Here is a 15,249-nt window from a genome sequence, read left to right as displayed (position 1 = left end):
AAGCATTTCAAACTCAAAGGCTAACACAGGCAAAATAAACAAGGTTTAAGTTTATGTGAGCCGCAAAAAAACCCAACAGCTTCAATTTTCATAGAAACGTAGGTTTATTTCAATAGAGACATGCTGAATACAAAGGCTGAAATAAATGAGTAATCATTAACATAAAATAATAGAACAGCTTAGTAAAAATTAATATGTTTTCTTGAACGTAAACTTACCAGACACTGAATAACTGCACAAATTAATAAGCGTAACGCAAATAAACCGATTTTTCTTGTTCTCCAAAAGCGAAATATTTCCTGTTGCGCACACCAAACAAGTCAGTACAAGACTAATGACGTGGCAATCGGCTGCTAAAATATTCGCTGCCAGTATTAGTGGAGAGAAATGTGCGCCAGAGCGTAAGGCACATAAGGGACATGAATGCAACACGATTACAGTAATCAGTCATGAGCGAACATTGTCATTCATTATTAAAAATTATATATAACAGGATATTGTAAAAATTAAGTTACAAAATTTTTATTAAAACATTTCTTATGTACCGTTATATTGCCTGGGCCGCAAAAATATGCATTATGGGCCGCATGCAGCCCGCGGGCCGTGAGTTTGACATACTTGTCTTAGAGCGTATGTGCCAGTGTGAGACAGAAATAGACATAAGGAAGTCAAATGTTTGGGTAGTACCATGAAGAAAAATAAATCCAGGTAAGGAACAGAAAATGTGGGCATGCAATTTTTGTGAGGGGAGGTGGGAGAGGGGGAGGTAACATTAAGCAGAGGGCTGAGTGCAGAGAGAGGCCATCCATCCTCAAGGTGCACAGGGCAGACACTCCCTCCCCACTGGCTGGAATCAGAGTCCCTGCGGGGAGAGAGCTGACCATCACTCTCCAGCACACCCTCCCTGACACCCCACAGAATGAAGTTCAGACTCTTCAGCTGAGCGCACAGGGGTGTTTATTGTTGCTATTTGCTTTTTGACTGTTTTTTCTCTCTTTTTTTTAAATGGTGTACCCACAGGGGCCTTTCTGGCCTGCCCTCTCGCCCTCCCTCCTCTCAGACACACACACACAGAGCTTCATTGTGCACTTAGCCCCGCTGTGAGCTCTGACGGAGCCACACTCTCAGACCTTCAGACTCTGCTTCAACCTTTCCTTCTGCTTGTAAGCCCTCCCTCCTCCTTTCCTGGGCTTTAAGTCAGCTTTTCTGTGAAGCCTTTCCCTATGCCTATCAGGCAGCAATTTCTCTCCTTCCACAGCACATGACATTTGAATTCTTTTGTAGAAACTCGTAGAATAGACTTAAATTCCCAAGCCTCCAAACCCAGTGCTCCTTAAAGGGCCCAGAACGTGTCTCATTCATCGTCGGCTCCAGTGCCCGTTACCCTGCCTGACACGTAGTTGACACTCAACTAATCTGTGATGGATAGAGTAATAAGGAAGGGAGGGAGATCAGAATGAAATTTCTTTTTTTAATCAAAAATAATGATTTTTTAATAATACTTTACATTCAATATTATTTTGTATTAGTTTCGGGTGTATAGCACAGTGGTTAAACAGTCATATATTTGACTAAGTACTCTCCCCAGTATGTCCAGGACCACTTGGCATCACTTTCAAGGTGATCCCACCCCCCTCCACTCACCTGCAGCCGCCTCCTCCCCTCCCACCAATGGCAGGTGTGCAGGAATGGATCCCTACAGTCTGGTTTGTTATTTGCAAGTACAGATCAATAGCTGGGGATAATTTCAAGAAAGTTGAAAGGGCAAGATAGCTAATGGTTAGAATGTAGGGATGGGCATTATTTATAATTCATATTACCTTGATAAATGGTTCATAGGAAAACCATTTCATGCAAATGTGCTACATTTTCTTAAAAGTAATGTGTTATAGAAGCAATTATACTGAATAGTTTAGAAAAAAAAAAAACATTGCCTGTAGTTTGCCTTCATTTAAGCACTAAGATATTTTATAATCTTTTTTTTTTTTAAATTCACACTACCCTGTGTCCCTGAATCTTGAATCACCAGGAGCCATGAAAGTTAAAAGTTAGTTGTAATTCCAAGATTTTAAGGGTCTTAAAGAAATAGCAGCCATGTTCACTATGGAGAATTACACACACCCGTTCTGATTTACAAAGGAGCCCCAAAAGTCAAGAGAAGGAAACCAAGAAGCAGCAGGTTGGGGTCCAGCTGGAGCATGGATGCTAGGCCATGGGTAATGGTTCGCTGTTACTGACAAAGGCCCAACAGCCACCACACACTCGTGCGACCCCCCAAAACAAACAAAGCAACCAAACATTCTCATTGTAATATTCTTACTATTAACTGTGAAGGGTCAGATCTTTTCCTTTTTGACATCATTTCAAGCTTATACAACGTGCAAGCACAATACAATAATTTTTTTTCCTGAACCACTTGAAGGTATGTCATTGACAATAATACCCATCATCCGCAAGTACTTGGGTATGTCATTCCTATAAACCAGGACATGCTATACAACCTCAGTATAACCATCAAAATCAGAGGAACTCAGAATGTTCCCTTGTTTGAATGACTATCATCTAAGCCTCAGACATGAGTCACATTTTGCCAATTGTCCCAATAATGTCCGTTCTGCAAAGGGATCCATTTGGGAAGCACCCGTTGCCTTTCGTTTTCTCCTCTCCTCAGTCTCCTTCAACCTGGAACCAAGTCTCAGTCCTCCTGCGATTGTCACACAGCCATGAAGCTTTTAGGAGCACAGACCAGTTATTTTGTAGCTGTCCCTTGGTGTGGATTGATTTTGTTTCTCCTTGATTAGCTTCAGGTTAGACCTCCCCGAGCAAGAATAACACAGAATGGCCATGGTGTGACTGTCCCAGGTCTGGTGAGATCCCCGTGGGTCACTTGATTAAAGTAGTGTTGGCCAGGCCCCTGCCTTGTGAAATCACTTTTCCCTTTTGTTATTAGTATTTCGTCAGAAAATACTTTGACATTATGTAAACTCTCATTCCATGTCAAACTTTCAACTTATTCATTTATTTTTTTTAAACTTTAAAAAGCACATTTTATTGATTTCAGAGAGGAAGGGAGAGGGAGAGAGAGAGATAGAAACATCAGTGATGAGAGAGAATCATTGATTGGCTGCCTCTTGCATGCCCCCTACTGGGGATCGAGTCCACAACCTGGGCGTGTGCCCTTGACCGGGAGTCAAACCATGATTTCTTGGTTCACAGATCAATGCTCAACCACTGAGCCATGCTGGCTGGGCCACTTATTTCTTATAATCCATTTATAATGTTCATTTTCATGTTTAAATTGTCCTAGATTTGGCTGGTGGGAGCCCTTTCAATCTGGCTTCTGAGTCCTTTCAACATGTCCCTGTCATTCTTTGAGCATTTCCTTAAATTTTTAGCACAAAAAAAGGTTCCAGGTTCAACTTTCCCTGCCCTAGCCCTGGAATAATCCATTTCTCGAAGGAACCCTAGTTCCTTTTAGTGGAAAATTGTATTTAGAATTCAAGATCTGATTACGAGGGTTGTCACTGTCATGCAGCTATCTCAGACAGCATTGCACAGGGTTCATCAGAGGGCTCATTCTCCTTCTCTCTCTTGTCATATTTGTAACTCTTTTCTACAGTAGGAAACCTGGCTCTCCTTCTCTGCATTTACTTATTTAACCAGACTTTTTGTCTATAACAAATCTCTCATTTCCACCCCATCCCCATTATCTCTCATATTGCTTCATCTATATTTCTTTGGGGAAGAATCTTCTATTCTTTTTGTTTCTTTACCATTGGTGTTCCCCAGAAATCCCCATGATTCTCATCTCTTGGTACACTATCACCCATCTCCAGACCAGGCAGGGAATAGTATTTATACCCTAGGAACTAACCAATACCAACATACTGCTGTTTAAAATCTTTACTTTTAGCTTCACAACCTACACAAAAATTCCCAGCTTTTTTACTGAACCTAATACCAGGATATCTCATAGCTGATAAGAACATCTAGCACTTATTCAGATACATGAGCTTCCAGACACTATGCTAGTTGCTTCATATGCATTACCTCTAATCTTCTATATATATAAAAGGCTAAGTGACCGACCGTCCATCCGACTGACTGAACGGCCAGTACATATGACACACACTGGCAATTTAAAAAAGTTGACTCACACATGCACAATACATATAAGGCTCTCACCTGCGCCAATTGCACTCGATGCCAGAATGTATCTGAAGACCAACTATTGACACAACATACCTCTGAAGCTGAAAGAAAGCGTTGTCGTCAATATACTATTTTGACATGTAATTTTTATGCAGTAACGTAATTACTGCACGAATCTTTCTTCTAATTAAGTTCCTTTCAATGTGTATGAATCCGTACACTGGGCCACTAGTCTTCATAAAAATCCCAGATGATAGGTATCATCTCCTAGTTTTTATATCTGAGATTAAATTAAGTCATTTATCCAAGATCAAACAACTAAAAAGCAGTAGATCTGGGATTTGAACTCAGAGCTTTCTGATTCTAAACATGCAAATACTTCATCTGTAAAATGGAGATCATAATATTATAACACCTGCTCTTTAGGAGGACTAAATGAGTTAATACTTACAAAGCACTGAAAACAGTATCAGGGACATATTACAAATCCAGTAGATGTTGACTATGTTGTCCTCACAGGATGCTGCCTCTCAGTTCATCCCCACACACATGCCCTGCTTCCTCTCCATCTGGCCCCAAATGCCCTCTCTTTCCTCTAGTCCATATTTTTGGACAATGACATAACCATACACCCAGCCACTCAAGAGACATATCAGAATTGCTTTTGACTTTTACATCTGCTCCATTCCCCCACATAGATTTGCTTGCCAAGTCTCGCTGACTCTTTTTCCAAACTGTCTCACCGACGAGAATTTAGGCTCCCATCATTGCCAGTATCCCAGTACCACTTAATGTGTCTTCCTTCCTTCAGTCTCTCCTTTCTCTGCTCCAGCCACTCAGCAAACAGTCTTCTACTACTGTTCCATGCCAGGAATTCTTTCTAACACACAGGTTTGAGTATATTACTTCCTTACTTAATTTTTTTAAAACAGTCCATTGCCTATAGACATTAGCACAAGATCTTTAGTATGAAATTTAAAACACTACACAATCTGGCCCCTGGACTGCAATTTCCCCCATACCCCCCAAACCAATATCCTATGTGTTACCCATCAAACAAGGAGCCATGAAGGTTCACTTCTCCATGTGATTTCTTTTTGCTTATGTGATGTGATTCTTAAGGCTGGAATTTCTTTCCTGGCCCCACCGCCAAGCTCTCCTTTTGATTTCCCACTCAGCCTTAAAAATGGAACTCATGTTACCACAGAGCATTCCTGAATGGTGACCCCAGCTTCTACACTGGGCCACAACCATGACTGCCGGCGTTCCCACAGTACATTGTTCCCACCTGTTACACTTGATGTTATGTTGACTCTTGCCCACAGTAAATCTGTGAGTAAAGGCAAGGATCCATGTCTCACTTTTTTCAGTGTCTAGCAGAGATCCTGAACATAGAACATGTTTTCAGTCGATTTTGCTTGCTTCTATGAAGATACAAAAATATGTTCTGTATTTATCTCCAGCGAAGGAGACTGGGGGACACCTGATAGGGGATTTGGAGTGAAGTGGAACTGATTTCACATTCATACACTCTTTTGTTGTTTGAATTTTTAAAACTGTGAGCATGAATTATTTTTACCATAAAACACGTCCATATTTTCCTTAAAAAAAAAAAAAAAAAACCTGTTGGTTATTTGGGCAGTGGCTAGAATTTTCCTAAGAGCCTGGACAGCAAGAAATGGAGTTAGAAGATAAAACAGACTTCGGCACTAAGTTAGGAAATGACTGGCTGGACCTTGCTTATGTAACTGTCTAAAGGCAATGGGACAAACTGGACTTTCATTTGGACACTTCTGCCAGGAAAAATACCGTGGACAGCTGACGAGGGGACTTGTTAGGGGGGTTGCTCTGCTTGGTCCTCGGGTTCCTGCCTTTCTGTGACTCAATCTGAGCCTGCAGGAGACCCCGGGGCAGCCACTTTGATTTATGACCAAACAATTCAATGAACTCTCTGTATGTTGGCCAAAGAACTGGCGTGAATGAATGTTTACCTAAATCGATCAAAATAGCTGCTTATTCTGGAGATTGACCACCCAGCGTCAGTCTTGCCCAAGAACAAACCTTTTTCTTCTGTTTTGAGGTCTCCTGGGTTCCCTCTGGTTGACTAAAAATAGTTCTATTAAGTGGTAAAATTAATGTCTTTGGGATTCCAAAGTTAAAGAAACAAGTTGTTAACTGTGTGAGTTCCAGGGAGTCAGTATATATATATATATATATATATATATATATATATATATATATACCAAAACCGTTCTTCACTTGAGTCTCAAGTAGAGAAATAGGAGGAAGCTTCCCCTTAGGGCTTCAGCTTTTTTCTTGCAGCAACATAAAGTGATGTAACTCTATGTATGTCTAGCCTGTGAAGAGGACTGTTACCGTGTCTATATTGTGACTTAAAAGCATGACTACCTGTTTTCCCAGCCAGCTAGTTCCCTTAAATGTTTGCTTTCTCACAGGGTCATTGATTTCTACTCCTTCCATTTCCGGAAGTATTCAAAAGCCACCGATGGCCCGTGGAAATTTTGGAGAAACACATTTAGAAACCATTTGGCAGGATCTGTGCTTTCTGAGAGAACAGCCCTTCTCTCCCTGTTATTTTCTCTTTGGAACATTTGCAGGAAAACAAGCCTCCTGTTTTTTAAAGATCTTTCTGCATTTGTGGTGTAGTTAGTCTACACCTCAAGCCAGAGTCTGCCAAGGAATGAAAGCCCTAATTGGGGCTTTAAAGATGTTTTGAATAGAATTTTTGTTTTTGGAATTGGCCTTCTACATAGATGGAGTGGGTGTTTCGATGACACAGGCAGGTGCATAGGTGGTTTAACTTCAGAGACTCCGGCTGCCTGAGGAAATACTTCCTTCTACCCTCCTTTGCTGCTGCCTTTTATTCTACAACCAGACACCAGACTTCCAGTGCCCACAGGCAGGGCGTGTTACTATAAAGCATTATGACCTGGCCCTTTCTAGAGAACATATCTTGAAGGTACCACAAAGGAGGACCTGAGGAAATTGGGATACTGTAGATCACTTTCAGCTACATCATCATTTAGTTAAACACAACCTTATTTCTTACACATTGATTTTCCTTCCCTCCCTGTCCTTATAAAATCATATGTGAGGAAGTTGTGTCTTATTTTCAAAAGGTTTTCATCTTAATCCTCTGGGATAACACTTATTTGATTCTGAAACAACTGCTGTCATGGAGATGATTAAAAAATGAAATTATCTTGATATTTCATACTTGGACAAACAAAATGAGTGCACAACTAAATTTAGCAGTTACCAGTAGAGAAAAAAATCATAATGCTAATGGAATCTCTCCTAGGTTAGTTGTTGCTCAGGAGACCCTTGATGAATAGAAAGAGACAGAGGCTTATAAAAGAAAGCTAATTTTTAGTAATTCATATCCAAAGGAGTTTACACAGGTTTATTTAGAAGGCATGTGTGATGCTTTCTTGTTTAATTTTCAGTTACCTCTGAGTTATAAATTAACCTGTTTAAGACAAAGGGCCAAAGTAATATCCAAGTGGGTGATTAGGACAATAGTTGAGGAAATTTATAGCCGCAAAGATCCAGAAGTTATCTATATTGTTGATCCTGTCTTTAGATAAGAGTCATAGCCAGAGTGTACTGAGCAGACACCTGGTCTGTATGGGTTCGGTATCCCTGGGAGACCACACAGGAAGCCAGTAGTCTATGTAAGATAGACCCACGGCAGAAGGACCAAGATATTAGTATATGAATAAACAATTGCTCATTTACTGCTGTACCTATGAATCAGTGAAATGGCTACTAGGAGGTTATGTGATTGCAATAAACATCCAAGGTTAACCATTGGTGATAAAATGTAGAAGATAAAACTTATACCTGCTTGAATTTTGTATTCTTGTTTATTAGTTCCCTCCTTTCCAAGAGAGCAAACGTGTCTTAAGTGCGTCTGTGTTATCTACAGGCACAAACTATTTTGCAGAAGTTGATAGGGTTATTTTAATTTATAAACACGACCGTGTGAGTCATCTGAGTATGAAACATTACTGTCTCAAGGGGAAAAAAAAATGAAATCGCTTCCCAAAGAAGTGTTTGAAAAAACACAAGGGAAGTCTTCCCTAATTGTTAGTGTGGCTACTGCAGACAGAAGAACAATGCCTGAATGCTATTTTTAAAAGACAGAAGGAGATAACTAAAAGCAAGACTATCTATTTTCCTTTTACATAGAAAAAGCCCGGCCCTTGATGTAGCTGGGCAAGACACTGAGAGCTGGAAGCCTGGGGTGAAAAGACGCTGCCTGGTCCGGTGGTCCCTGCAGCCAGTTCCTGCCATGGCAGCACGCTGCCAGAAGGCTCCATGAGGACTGACCTTCCACCAATATCCGTCTCTCCTTTTGGGATCACCTATGGATGGCACTGGGGCCCAGGATACACTGAGCTTGGCTGCTTTCATAAACATGTACTCTCAGCATCCCTTCTTTCTTCTGCACCACTCAAGCCACATCACGCTGCATCCCACCTGAAACTGATGCTGAAATGCCCTCGAGGCTCACATAAGATGGACAGCCATTGCCAGTCAGCTGATCCATGTCAATGTTTCTCTCCTCTCTCTCTCTCTCTCTCTCTCTCTCTCTCTCTCTCTCTCTCTCTCTCTCTCTCTCTCTCTCTTCCATCCTCCCTCCCAACAGTCAATAATAAATAAACAAACAACTAACAAAATCAGGGAATAATATACACTCATCTAATAGCTTATATTGTCCCTCCTGTGTAAGATTTCACGCTGGAATGGTAATCTTGAATCTCTACAATATCCTTAATCACAAATGTCCTTAATCAGAAAGAAATTAGTCTCTTCTAGATACTCAACTTGATTTCTTCGTAATGTAAGAAAATGTAGTCTTCCAATATAGAAAAGTGTTCTTGCCTATGAAGGGGAAGTGACAGTGTTAACTATTTGTCCACCAGTTAGCTGGAAAATTCAACTCACCCTAGTCCCTGGAGCACACTCATTAAACAACATTTACTTAAAACATTTCCTTTTTTTTGGGGGGGGGGGGGGACATTTTTTTTAAAAAAAAAAAAACCTGGGCAGATAATTAGTACATTTTTTTATTTGCTTTATCTATGCTATTAATCATATAATATTGTATGCGGGTGTAACATTGCTAATTATCTTTAATTATAGATTCAAACCATGAAGTTTGATGATCACTACTCTCTTTGAGCCATTGTGCCTATTTTAGAACATGCCCCCAAGTACGGAGTCCTTTGCTCTGTACACTGTGACTATTGCATAAAAACAAAATTAACACACACACACACACACACACACACACACACACACACACACACGAAAGAAATAAAAAGCTTGCTCTTGAGCTTTCTCTAGGAGAGCATCTAAGCTGTGTGGTTCTGGAGAATGACACACACCATATGCTTCAAACCTCAGATCGTGATACTTTTGGTTCGACTTATTGCTTTCATTTCACAGGCAATTGAACCCTGTATTTGAAAGGCTTGTGTATTCGAACACCATATTTAAGTAAAGAATTAATAGAAGCAAGCGAGATCTCACATTGCCCGAAGTGAACACGTCTTTGTTACTTTGCCAGATTGTCTCCCCCGAGCTCCAGAATGGGGAAAGTGCTGTCCCTGCCACACCCACGTCACCAGCACTTGCCGGTTGCCCTTATGGGCGCCAGCTGGGCTTCCTGTGACAGGGGCTGTGCAATCTGAATCAAGCATGTCATCTTCCTCTAAGGAATAACATACTCCACAAGGTTCCTGTTGCCAAGCGTCTGTCCACGATGTAGAAATACACAGAGGTGTTTACTGACTTCCATTCAGTATTTTTTAATGACTAATATGAAGTGACTTTCACTTTGCACAGAGGCTCTGGGACAGCTGTCCAAAATCTTGCCAGAAATGCAGTGTACCAGATGGACTAGGGTCACCTATTAGGAATGTTGACTGTAATTCCTGATGTTGCCAGAGATAGGAGAGAGTTTATATAAGATATGCAGGAAGGACTGCCTATCTCCACAGCTCAGGGCTCCTGAGATAACAAGTCCAGGGCCTCTCTGCTTAGGGCCGCTTCCTGGGCGTCACTTGTTATTTGTGTGAGTATCAGAACACAACAGAAGGAAGGAAGGCGAGCTGTGTTGATTTATGTGGCTTGGCAGCAAGGCAGGTGGAGGTGAGTTGGGAGACTATCACAGTATTGAATCAATTTAGTTTGGGGACCAGCTTACCTATCCAAATGGAACATCTTGACCTTCATGAACTAAAGATAAAGCTGATAGTTTATTTTTAGTGACTTTGGAAATGTAAATATACACAAAATAGTTTAAAGATTCCTAAGTATTCATCACACAGCTTCAAACATTATCCATTTATAGCCAATCTTATTTCATTCCTATCCTACTTTCTAATCCTCCTATCTTTCTGGTATAACTGAAAAATATAAAAATTCCTTTTTAACATAATCACAAGGCCATTTTTTTCTCCTAAAAATATAACAATTTTACCAAATATTCAGACTTCAAAATTCTAATTTTCTCATAAATGTTATGACTTTTGGCAGTTTGTTTGTTAGAAACAGAATCCAAATAAGTTTCTCTTCTCCTTCTCCTCCCCGCTCCTTCTCTTCCTCTTTTTCCTCCTCTTCCTTCTCCTTCTACTATTTGTTGAAGAAATAAATTTTGTTTCATAAAAATTTTGCTTCCATTTGTCCTATAAAATTTCCCACAATGCATTTTCTGATAGCATCCCCATGTTGTCAGTTAGCATTTTCTGCTGTCTTCTGACTTCCTACATATACATTGTCAGTTGGATTTAGAGGCCTGACCTAAGTAGGTTTTGGGGGCAAGACTAGTGTATAGTTGGCTAGGACTGCCATAATGCAGCACCACAGACTGATGGCTTTTACCACAGGAAGGTCTTTTCTCTCAGTTCTGGAGGCCAGCTGTCCAAGATGAAGGTGTCAGCAGGACTGGTTTGTTCTGAGGCCTCTCTCCTTGTAGATGGCCATCTTCCCCTTGTGTCTTTCCGTGGCCATTCCTCTGTGCTGGTCTGGGTTCAAATCTTCACATAAGGAAGATTCCCACCAGTCATATTGGATTAAGGCCCACTCTAACGACCTCATTTTAATTACTTCTTTGAAGAACCTGTTTCCAAATACAGTCACATTCTGAGGTCCTAGGGGTTAGGACTTCAACTTATGAATTTGGGAGGACAAGTCAGCCCATAACAACTACTTTCCAGGTGGTGGTGTGCTTTCATCAAGAGGCGCATACAGGGTGGGGCAAAGTAGGTTTATAGTTGTGAGAAGTGAAACACAGTTTTTCTTGTTTATTATTTATTAAGTATTGTATTGTTTTCTATATGAACAACCGGAAACCTACTTTTGCCCCACCCTGTTCTGATTTTGGCAGCCATTGATGATTAGTACCTGGATTTATTAATTTATTAGCACTTGCAAAATGATGCTGTCCTAATTCTTTTATTCCTTCTTTATGTGTTAGCTGGATGACTTGATTTTTTTTTAAGTCCCTTCATCTTCTATTAGGTTTGCAGTGGTGCCATTTGTAGTGGAAAGGCAGAATTAATGTTTGATTCTTTCCTTTTATTTACTCATTTTCAAAATAAGTTGATTCATGGGACTCCTCCAATGTGACCAGTTTGTTGTGGATTTTCAGGTGACATTATGAACTCATGAATGTTCATGTATATGTATGTGCAGGTAGATGTATCTGAGTCCATTGCAGTCACCATACCCTTTTTCAAGGTGTCCTATTTTGGGCAGGTGGGAGTCTCTTCAAGTTTGGCTTCCCTTAGACAAGACTGTGGTGGTCTTGGATAGCTTCCTCACCTGGTATGGCAGGGAGTACTAGGTCATATTTCCCATTTCCTTTTCCAAATACAGAATCAACCATTTCTTCAAGAAACCTGATTCCTTTTAGTGGAAAAGGTATTTGAAGAGTAGAACTGAGTGGTAGGGGGGGCTAGTTCCCATGCCTAGGCCTTTATGGTGAATAGAACTATGAAAATAGATACTTAAATGCACACTATCATACACATATGTACACATATATCTTCCAATCAAATTCAGGATTTGTTTTTTAGCTCTGGTATGTTAACATCTATATTTTCTTCCTCCCACTCTAAGAATCCTGTTACTCAACCAAACCAGGAATAATTGAATACTAGTAATCACATCATTGCTCACATCACACCCAAGCAAAGCCAGAGTAACATTACCAACACTTCCACCAAGCCTTTAGCAGTTCTTGTTATTCTTAGAATACACCCTACTAGAGATTTATACTCAAATTTCTGTGCTTTAAAAATCTCTTCAAATAATTCCTTTCTGTGGGTTAAGTCATCAACTGGATACTCATTTTGTTTGTTTTTAAACTTTATATTTACATTAAGCTATTTTATAAATGAGAAGTCAGATATAAGGTACATCTCATAGGTAAGATATGTCAAGCCAAGTGTGGAACCAGTAATGCTTTGCTATTTTTTTTTTCTTGTTGTGATTATCATATGCATCTAGCCCGAGAAAGAGTTGGGTGGTGTCATGGAAGATTTGGAGCAGGTGCTGCCTGAATCGTGTCTTACTGAATAGCTGCAAGGAGGGACTCTGATTCTGGGAGAAACTGTCTTAAAGGCCTTATCTCTGCTCAGTGAAGAAAACATTTGTTCTGCCACCCACCATGTACCTCAACTTTGAATTTTAATGAGTTAGCCTTTAAGCTACTAGCCAGAAAACAAGCTGCAAGGCTCTGTAGAAACCCTGCCATCTTTATACATCGTGATAGAGGCTAAAAATGAAATGTTTTTTATCAAATATGTGGTAATTGTGCTTCAAGGTAATTCATCTGAGCGTGTGAAGTTCCATCCCTAAAATGAGAGCATCTTGGAACCTAAATACAGCAACTCTAGAAGCTGACTCCTACCTGTCCTCCAAGCTCAGGGGACCATAGAGAGCTTTTCTGACCCCTTCTCAAAGTTTAGATTTCCAAATACATATTTCCATCGTGCCCACTAAAATACTCCCTGTTGTAACAGGCGTTGCACTTAGTGGTTACACTTTGTTAAATATCTAAACCCAGCATCAAGCATAGTGCTAGGCACAAATAGCTAATCAGTACATATTGGTTGACCAAATTTTTCCATCACTGCGTGCGTCCTGAGATACCCTACTATAAGTATCTGTTTACTTGTCTCTTCCTCCCACTATAGGATAAGCTCTTTGAGGGCAGGAACTGTGTCTTATTTCCTGGGTACTCCACTTCTCTGTAATCTGGATGGAATAAAGAACGAAAGTGATACCATTGAAAACTGAATTAGAATTATGGAGGATAAGTACAAGAGGATCTTTAGGCTCATATTATAAGTATGAGACAACATTAAAAGATAAAGTGATGACATAATCTCTCAACTGTGGTTTAATGCCACAGTCTGACCTCTGTATCCTCAGACCCTCTCTGTGTCGGATCCGTGCTGGGGACTTTACATAACGTTGACTTCATTTTCAAGATAACTCCAGGTGGTAGCTATTATCATTCTCCTTTTTACCCTTGGAACTGAGGTGCAGAGAGCATCTACATTTCATAAAATAAGGGGATTAACCCAACTAGGTCCAACTCTAAAGTCTTGCTTATACGACCTTCCAGTTATAAAAATCTGAAATTATCAGCAGTCTTAAAAGAAACGTTAAAAAAAAACAAACAACAACAAAGGAAAAGCAGAAATGGTAGTAACATATAAAAATGGAATGGATGATTACTATGTTGTTGTTTCATCTGGCAATATAGATATAAGCTAGGTGATATGATTGACCTTTTGTTTGGTAATAAAAGAAAGTTTGAAATTACCATGATCAGGACATGTTTGTGGCTTTGCAAAATTGAATAGATAATAGAGAAATAACAACAATCCAAATAGTTGTAACAGGTTGTTTTGTTTGTTTGTTTTGCATTCTTTTCAGTACATGAAGTCCATTTGCCTGAGCCTAAAAGCTTAGCCCCTCTGTTTATTAGTAGCTTGTGGTCATTGCAGCATCTGCTTTGTCAGTAGCCCTAGTCTCCTGAAACAGCCTCTGAGAGCCACAGTTCTGATGTGTGAAATACTGAGATGCTAGGCCAGTGGGTTGACAGTGCTTCTTTCTAACACACTTTGATGTTCGTTTAGCTCATCAATGACATGGGAGTAATTTGCCGCAAAGGGCCACATTCTGAAATGAACTGAATTTTTCCCCATCTGGGCAAGTGACAGCCTGGTACGTTTTCTTCTTAAGAATACCAGCACTGTCCCTTCTTCAGCTGCTTTCTCTCTCAAAAACAGTAGTTTTTCTTAAATGGTTGCATCTTATCCCTTTGCCCTAAGTGCTCCGTCCTGAGATGAGCAATGTTCATTCATTCAACAACAAACACTGCTGTGCCTCCTACAAGTAAATTATCAAGCATATGCTAGGCTACTTCTGATAGGCTGTAAAGAAGCAGGAACTGGGTCTGTCTGGTTCACTCCTGAAACCCCAGGCCTGGCATGGTGCCTGGCACATAGATGGAAGTTGGGCATTTATCAACTGGGTAACTGGGCACCAACTACTTGTGTGGCACAGCAGCGACACAGGAGCTTTGCCTGACCCTACAGCACCCGCAGCTTCTGAGAGCCCTCCTCCCTCCCTGCCCAGCTGAAGAGAAGACAAGGGCAGAGGAGGCTGGGGCAAGGAAATGTGAAGATCGCTGTTAAGTAACAGACCTGAAGGGCCAAAGTAGGAACGGGTGCTGATGATCCAAAATCCCCAGAACTTTGCTACTTCATGCTTACGGAGATCCCTCCACTGTGCCAGGCGCTACGGCCTTCAAAATAGAAAGCTGTCAAGATTGATGGCTGTTTTGAGGGAAACAACTCCAAGAAAAACATGCATTTCTGTACCAATATATTTTAAATCGTGGCTGTCATTAAGTCTGTGCTGGTCTAACAACCTGGTTTGGCAGCAGTATTTCATTATGGAATAAAACAGACCATTCTCTGGGCACCGCCTAATGCAGGCCAAACGCAAGCACACCGTCCACCTCTGCAGAAACAGAACGCCCTGTTCATT

At 40.6% G+C, this 15,249-nt stretch overlaps 1 protein-coding gene across 1 annotated transcript in view; it reads right to left on the bottom strand.

Annotated features, from left to right (window-relative positions):
• Nucleotides 1-15,249, bottom strand: part of SPMIP2 (sperm microtubule inner protein 2) — a gene marked incomplete at both ends in the record, with an annotated part of 67,905 nt that overhangs the window by 1,081 nt on the left and 51,575 nt on the right. The gene's annotated exons all lie outside the window — the stretch shown is intronic.

The sequence above is a fragment of the Plecotus auritus genome, assembly GCF_963455305.1.
Source record: "Plecotus auritus genome assembly, chromosome: 6".
Taxonomy (NCBI): domain Eukaryota; kingdom Metazoa; phylum Chordata; class Mammalia; order Chiroptera; family Vespertilionidae; genus Plecotus; species Plecotus auritus.
The sequence above is the reverse complement of the archived record's forward strand: the minus strand, read 5'-3'. Positions and strand labels throughout refer to the sequence as shown.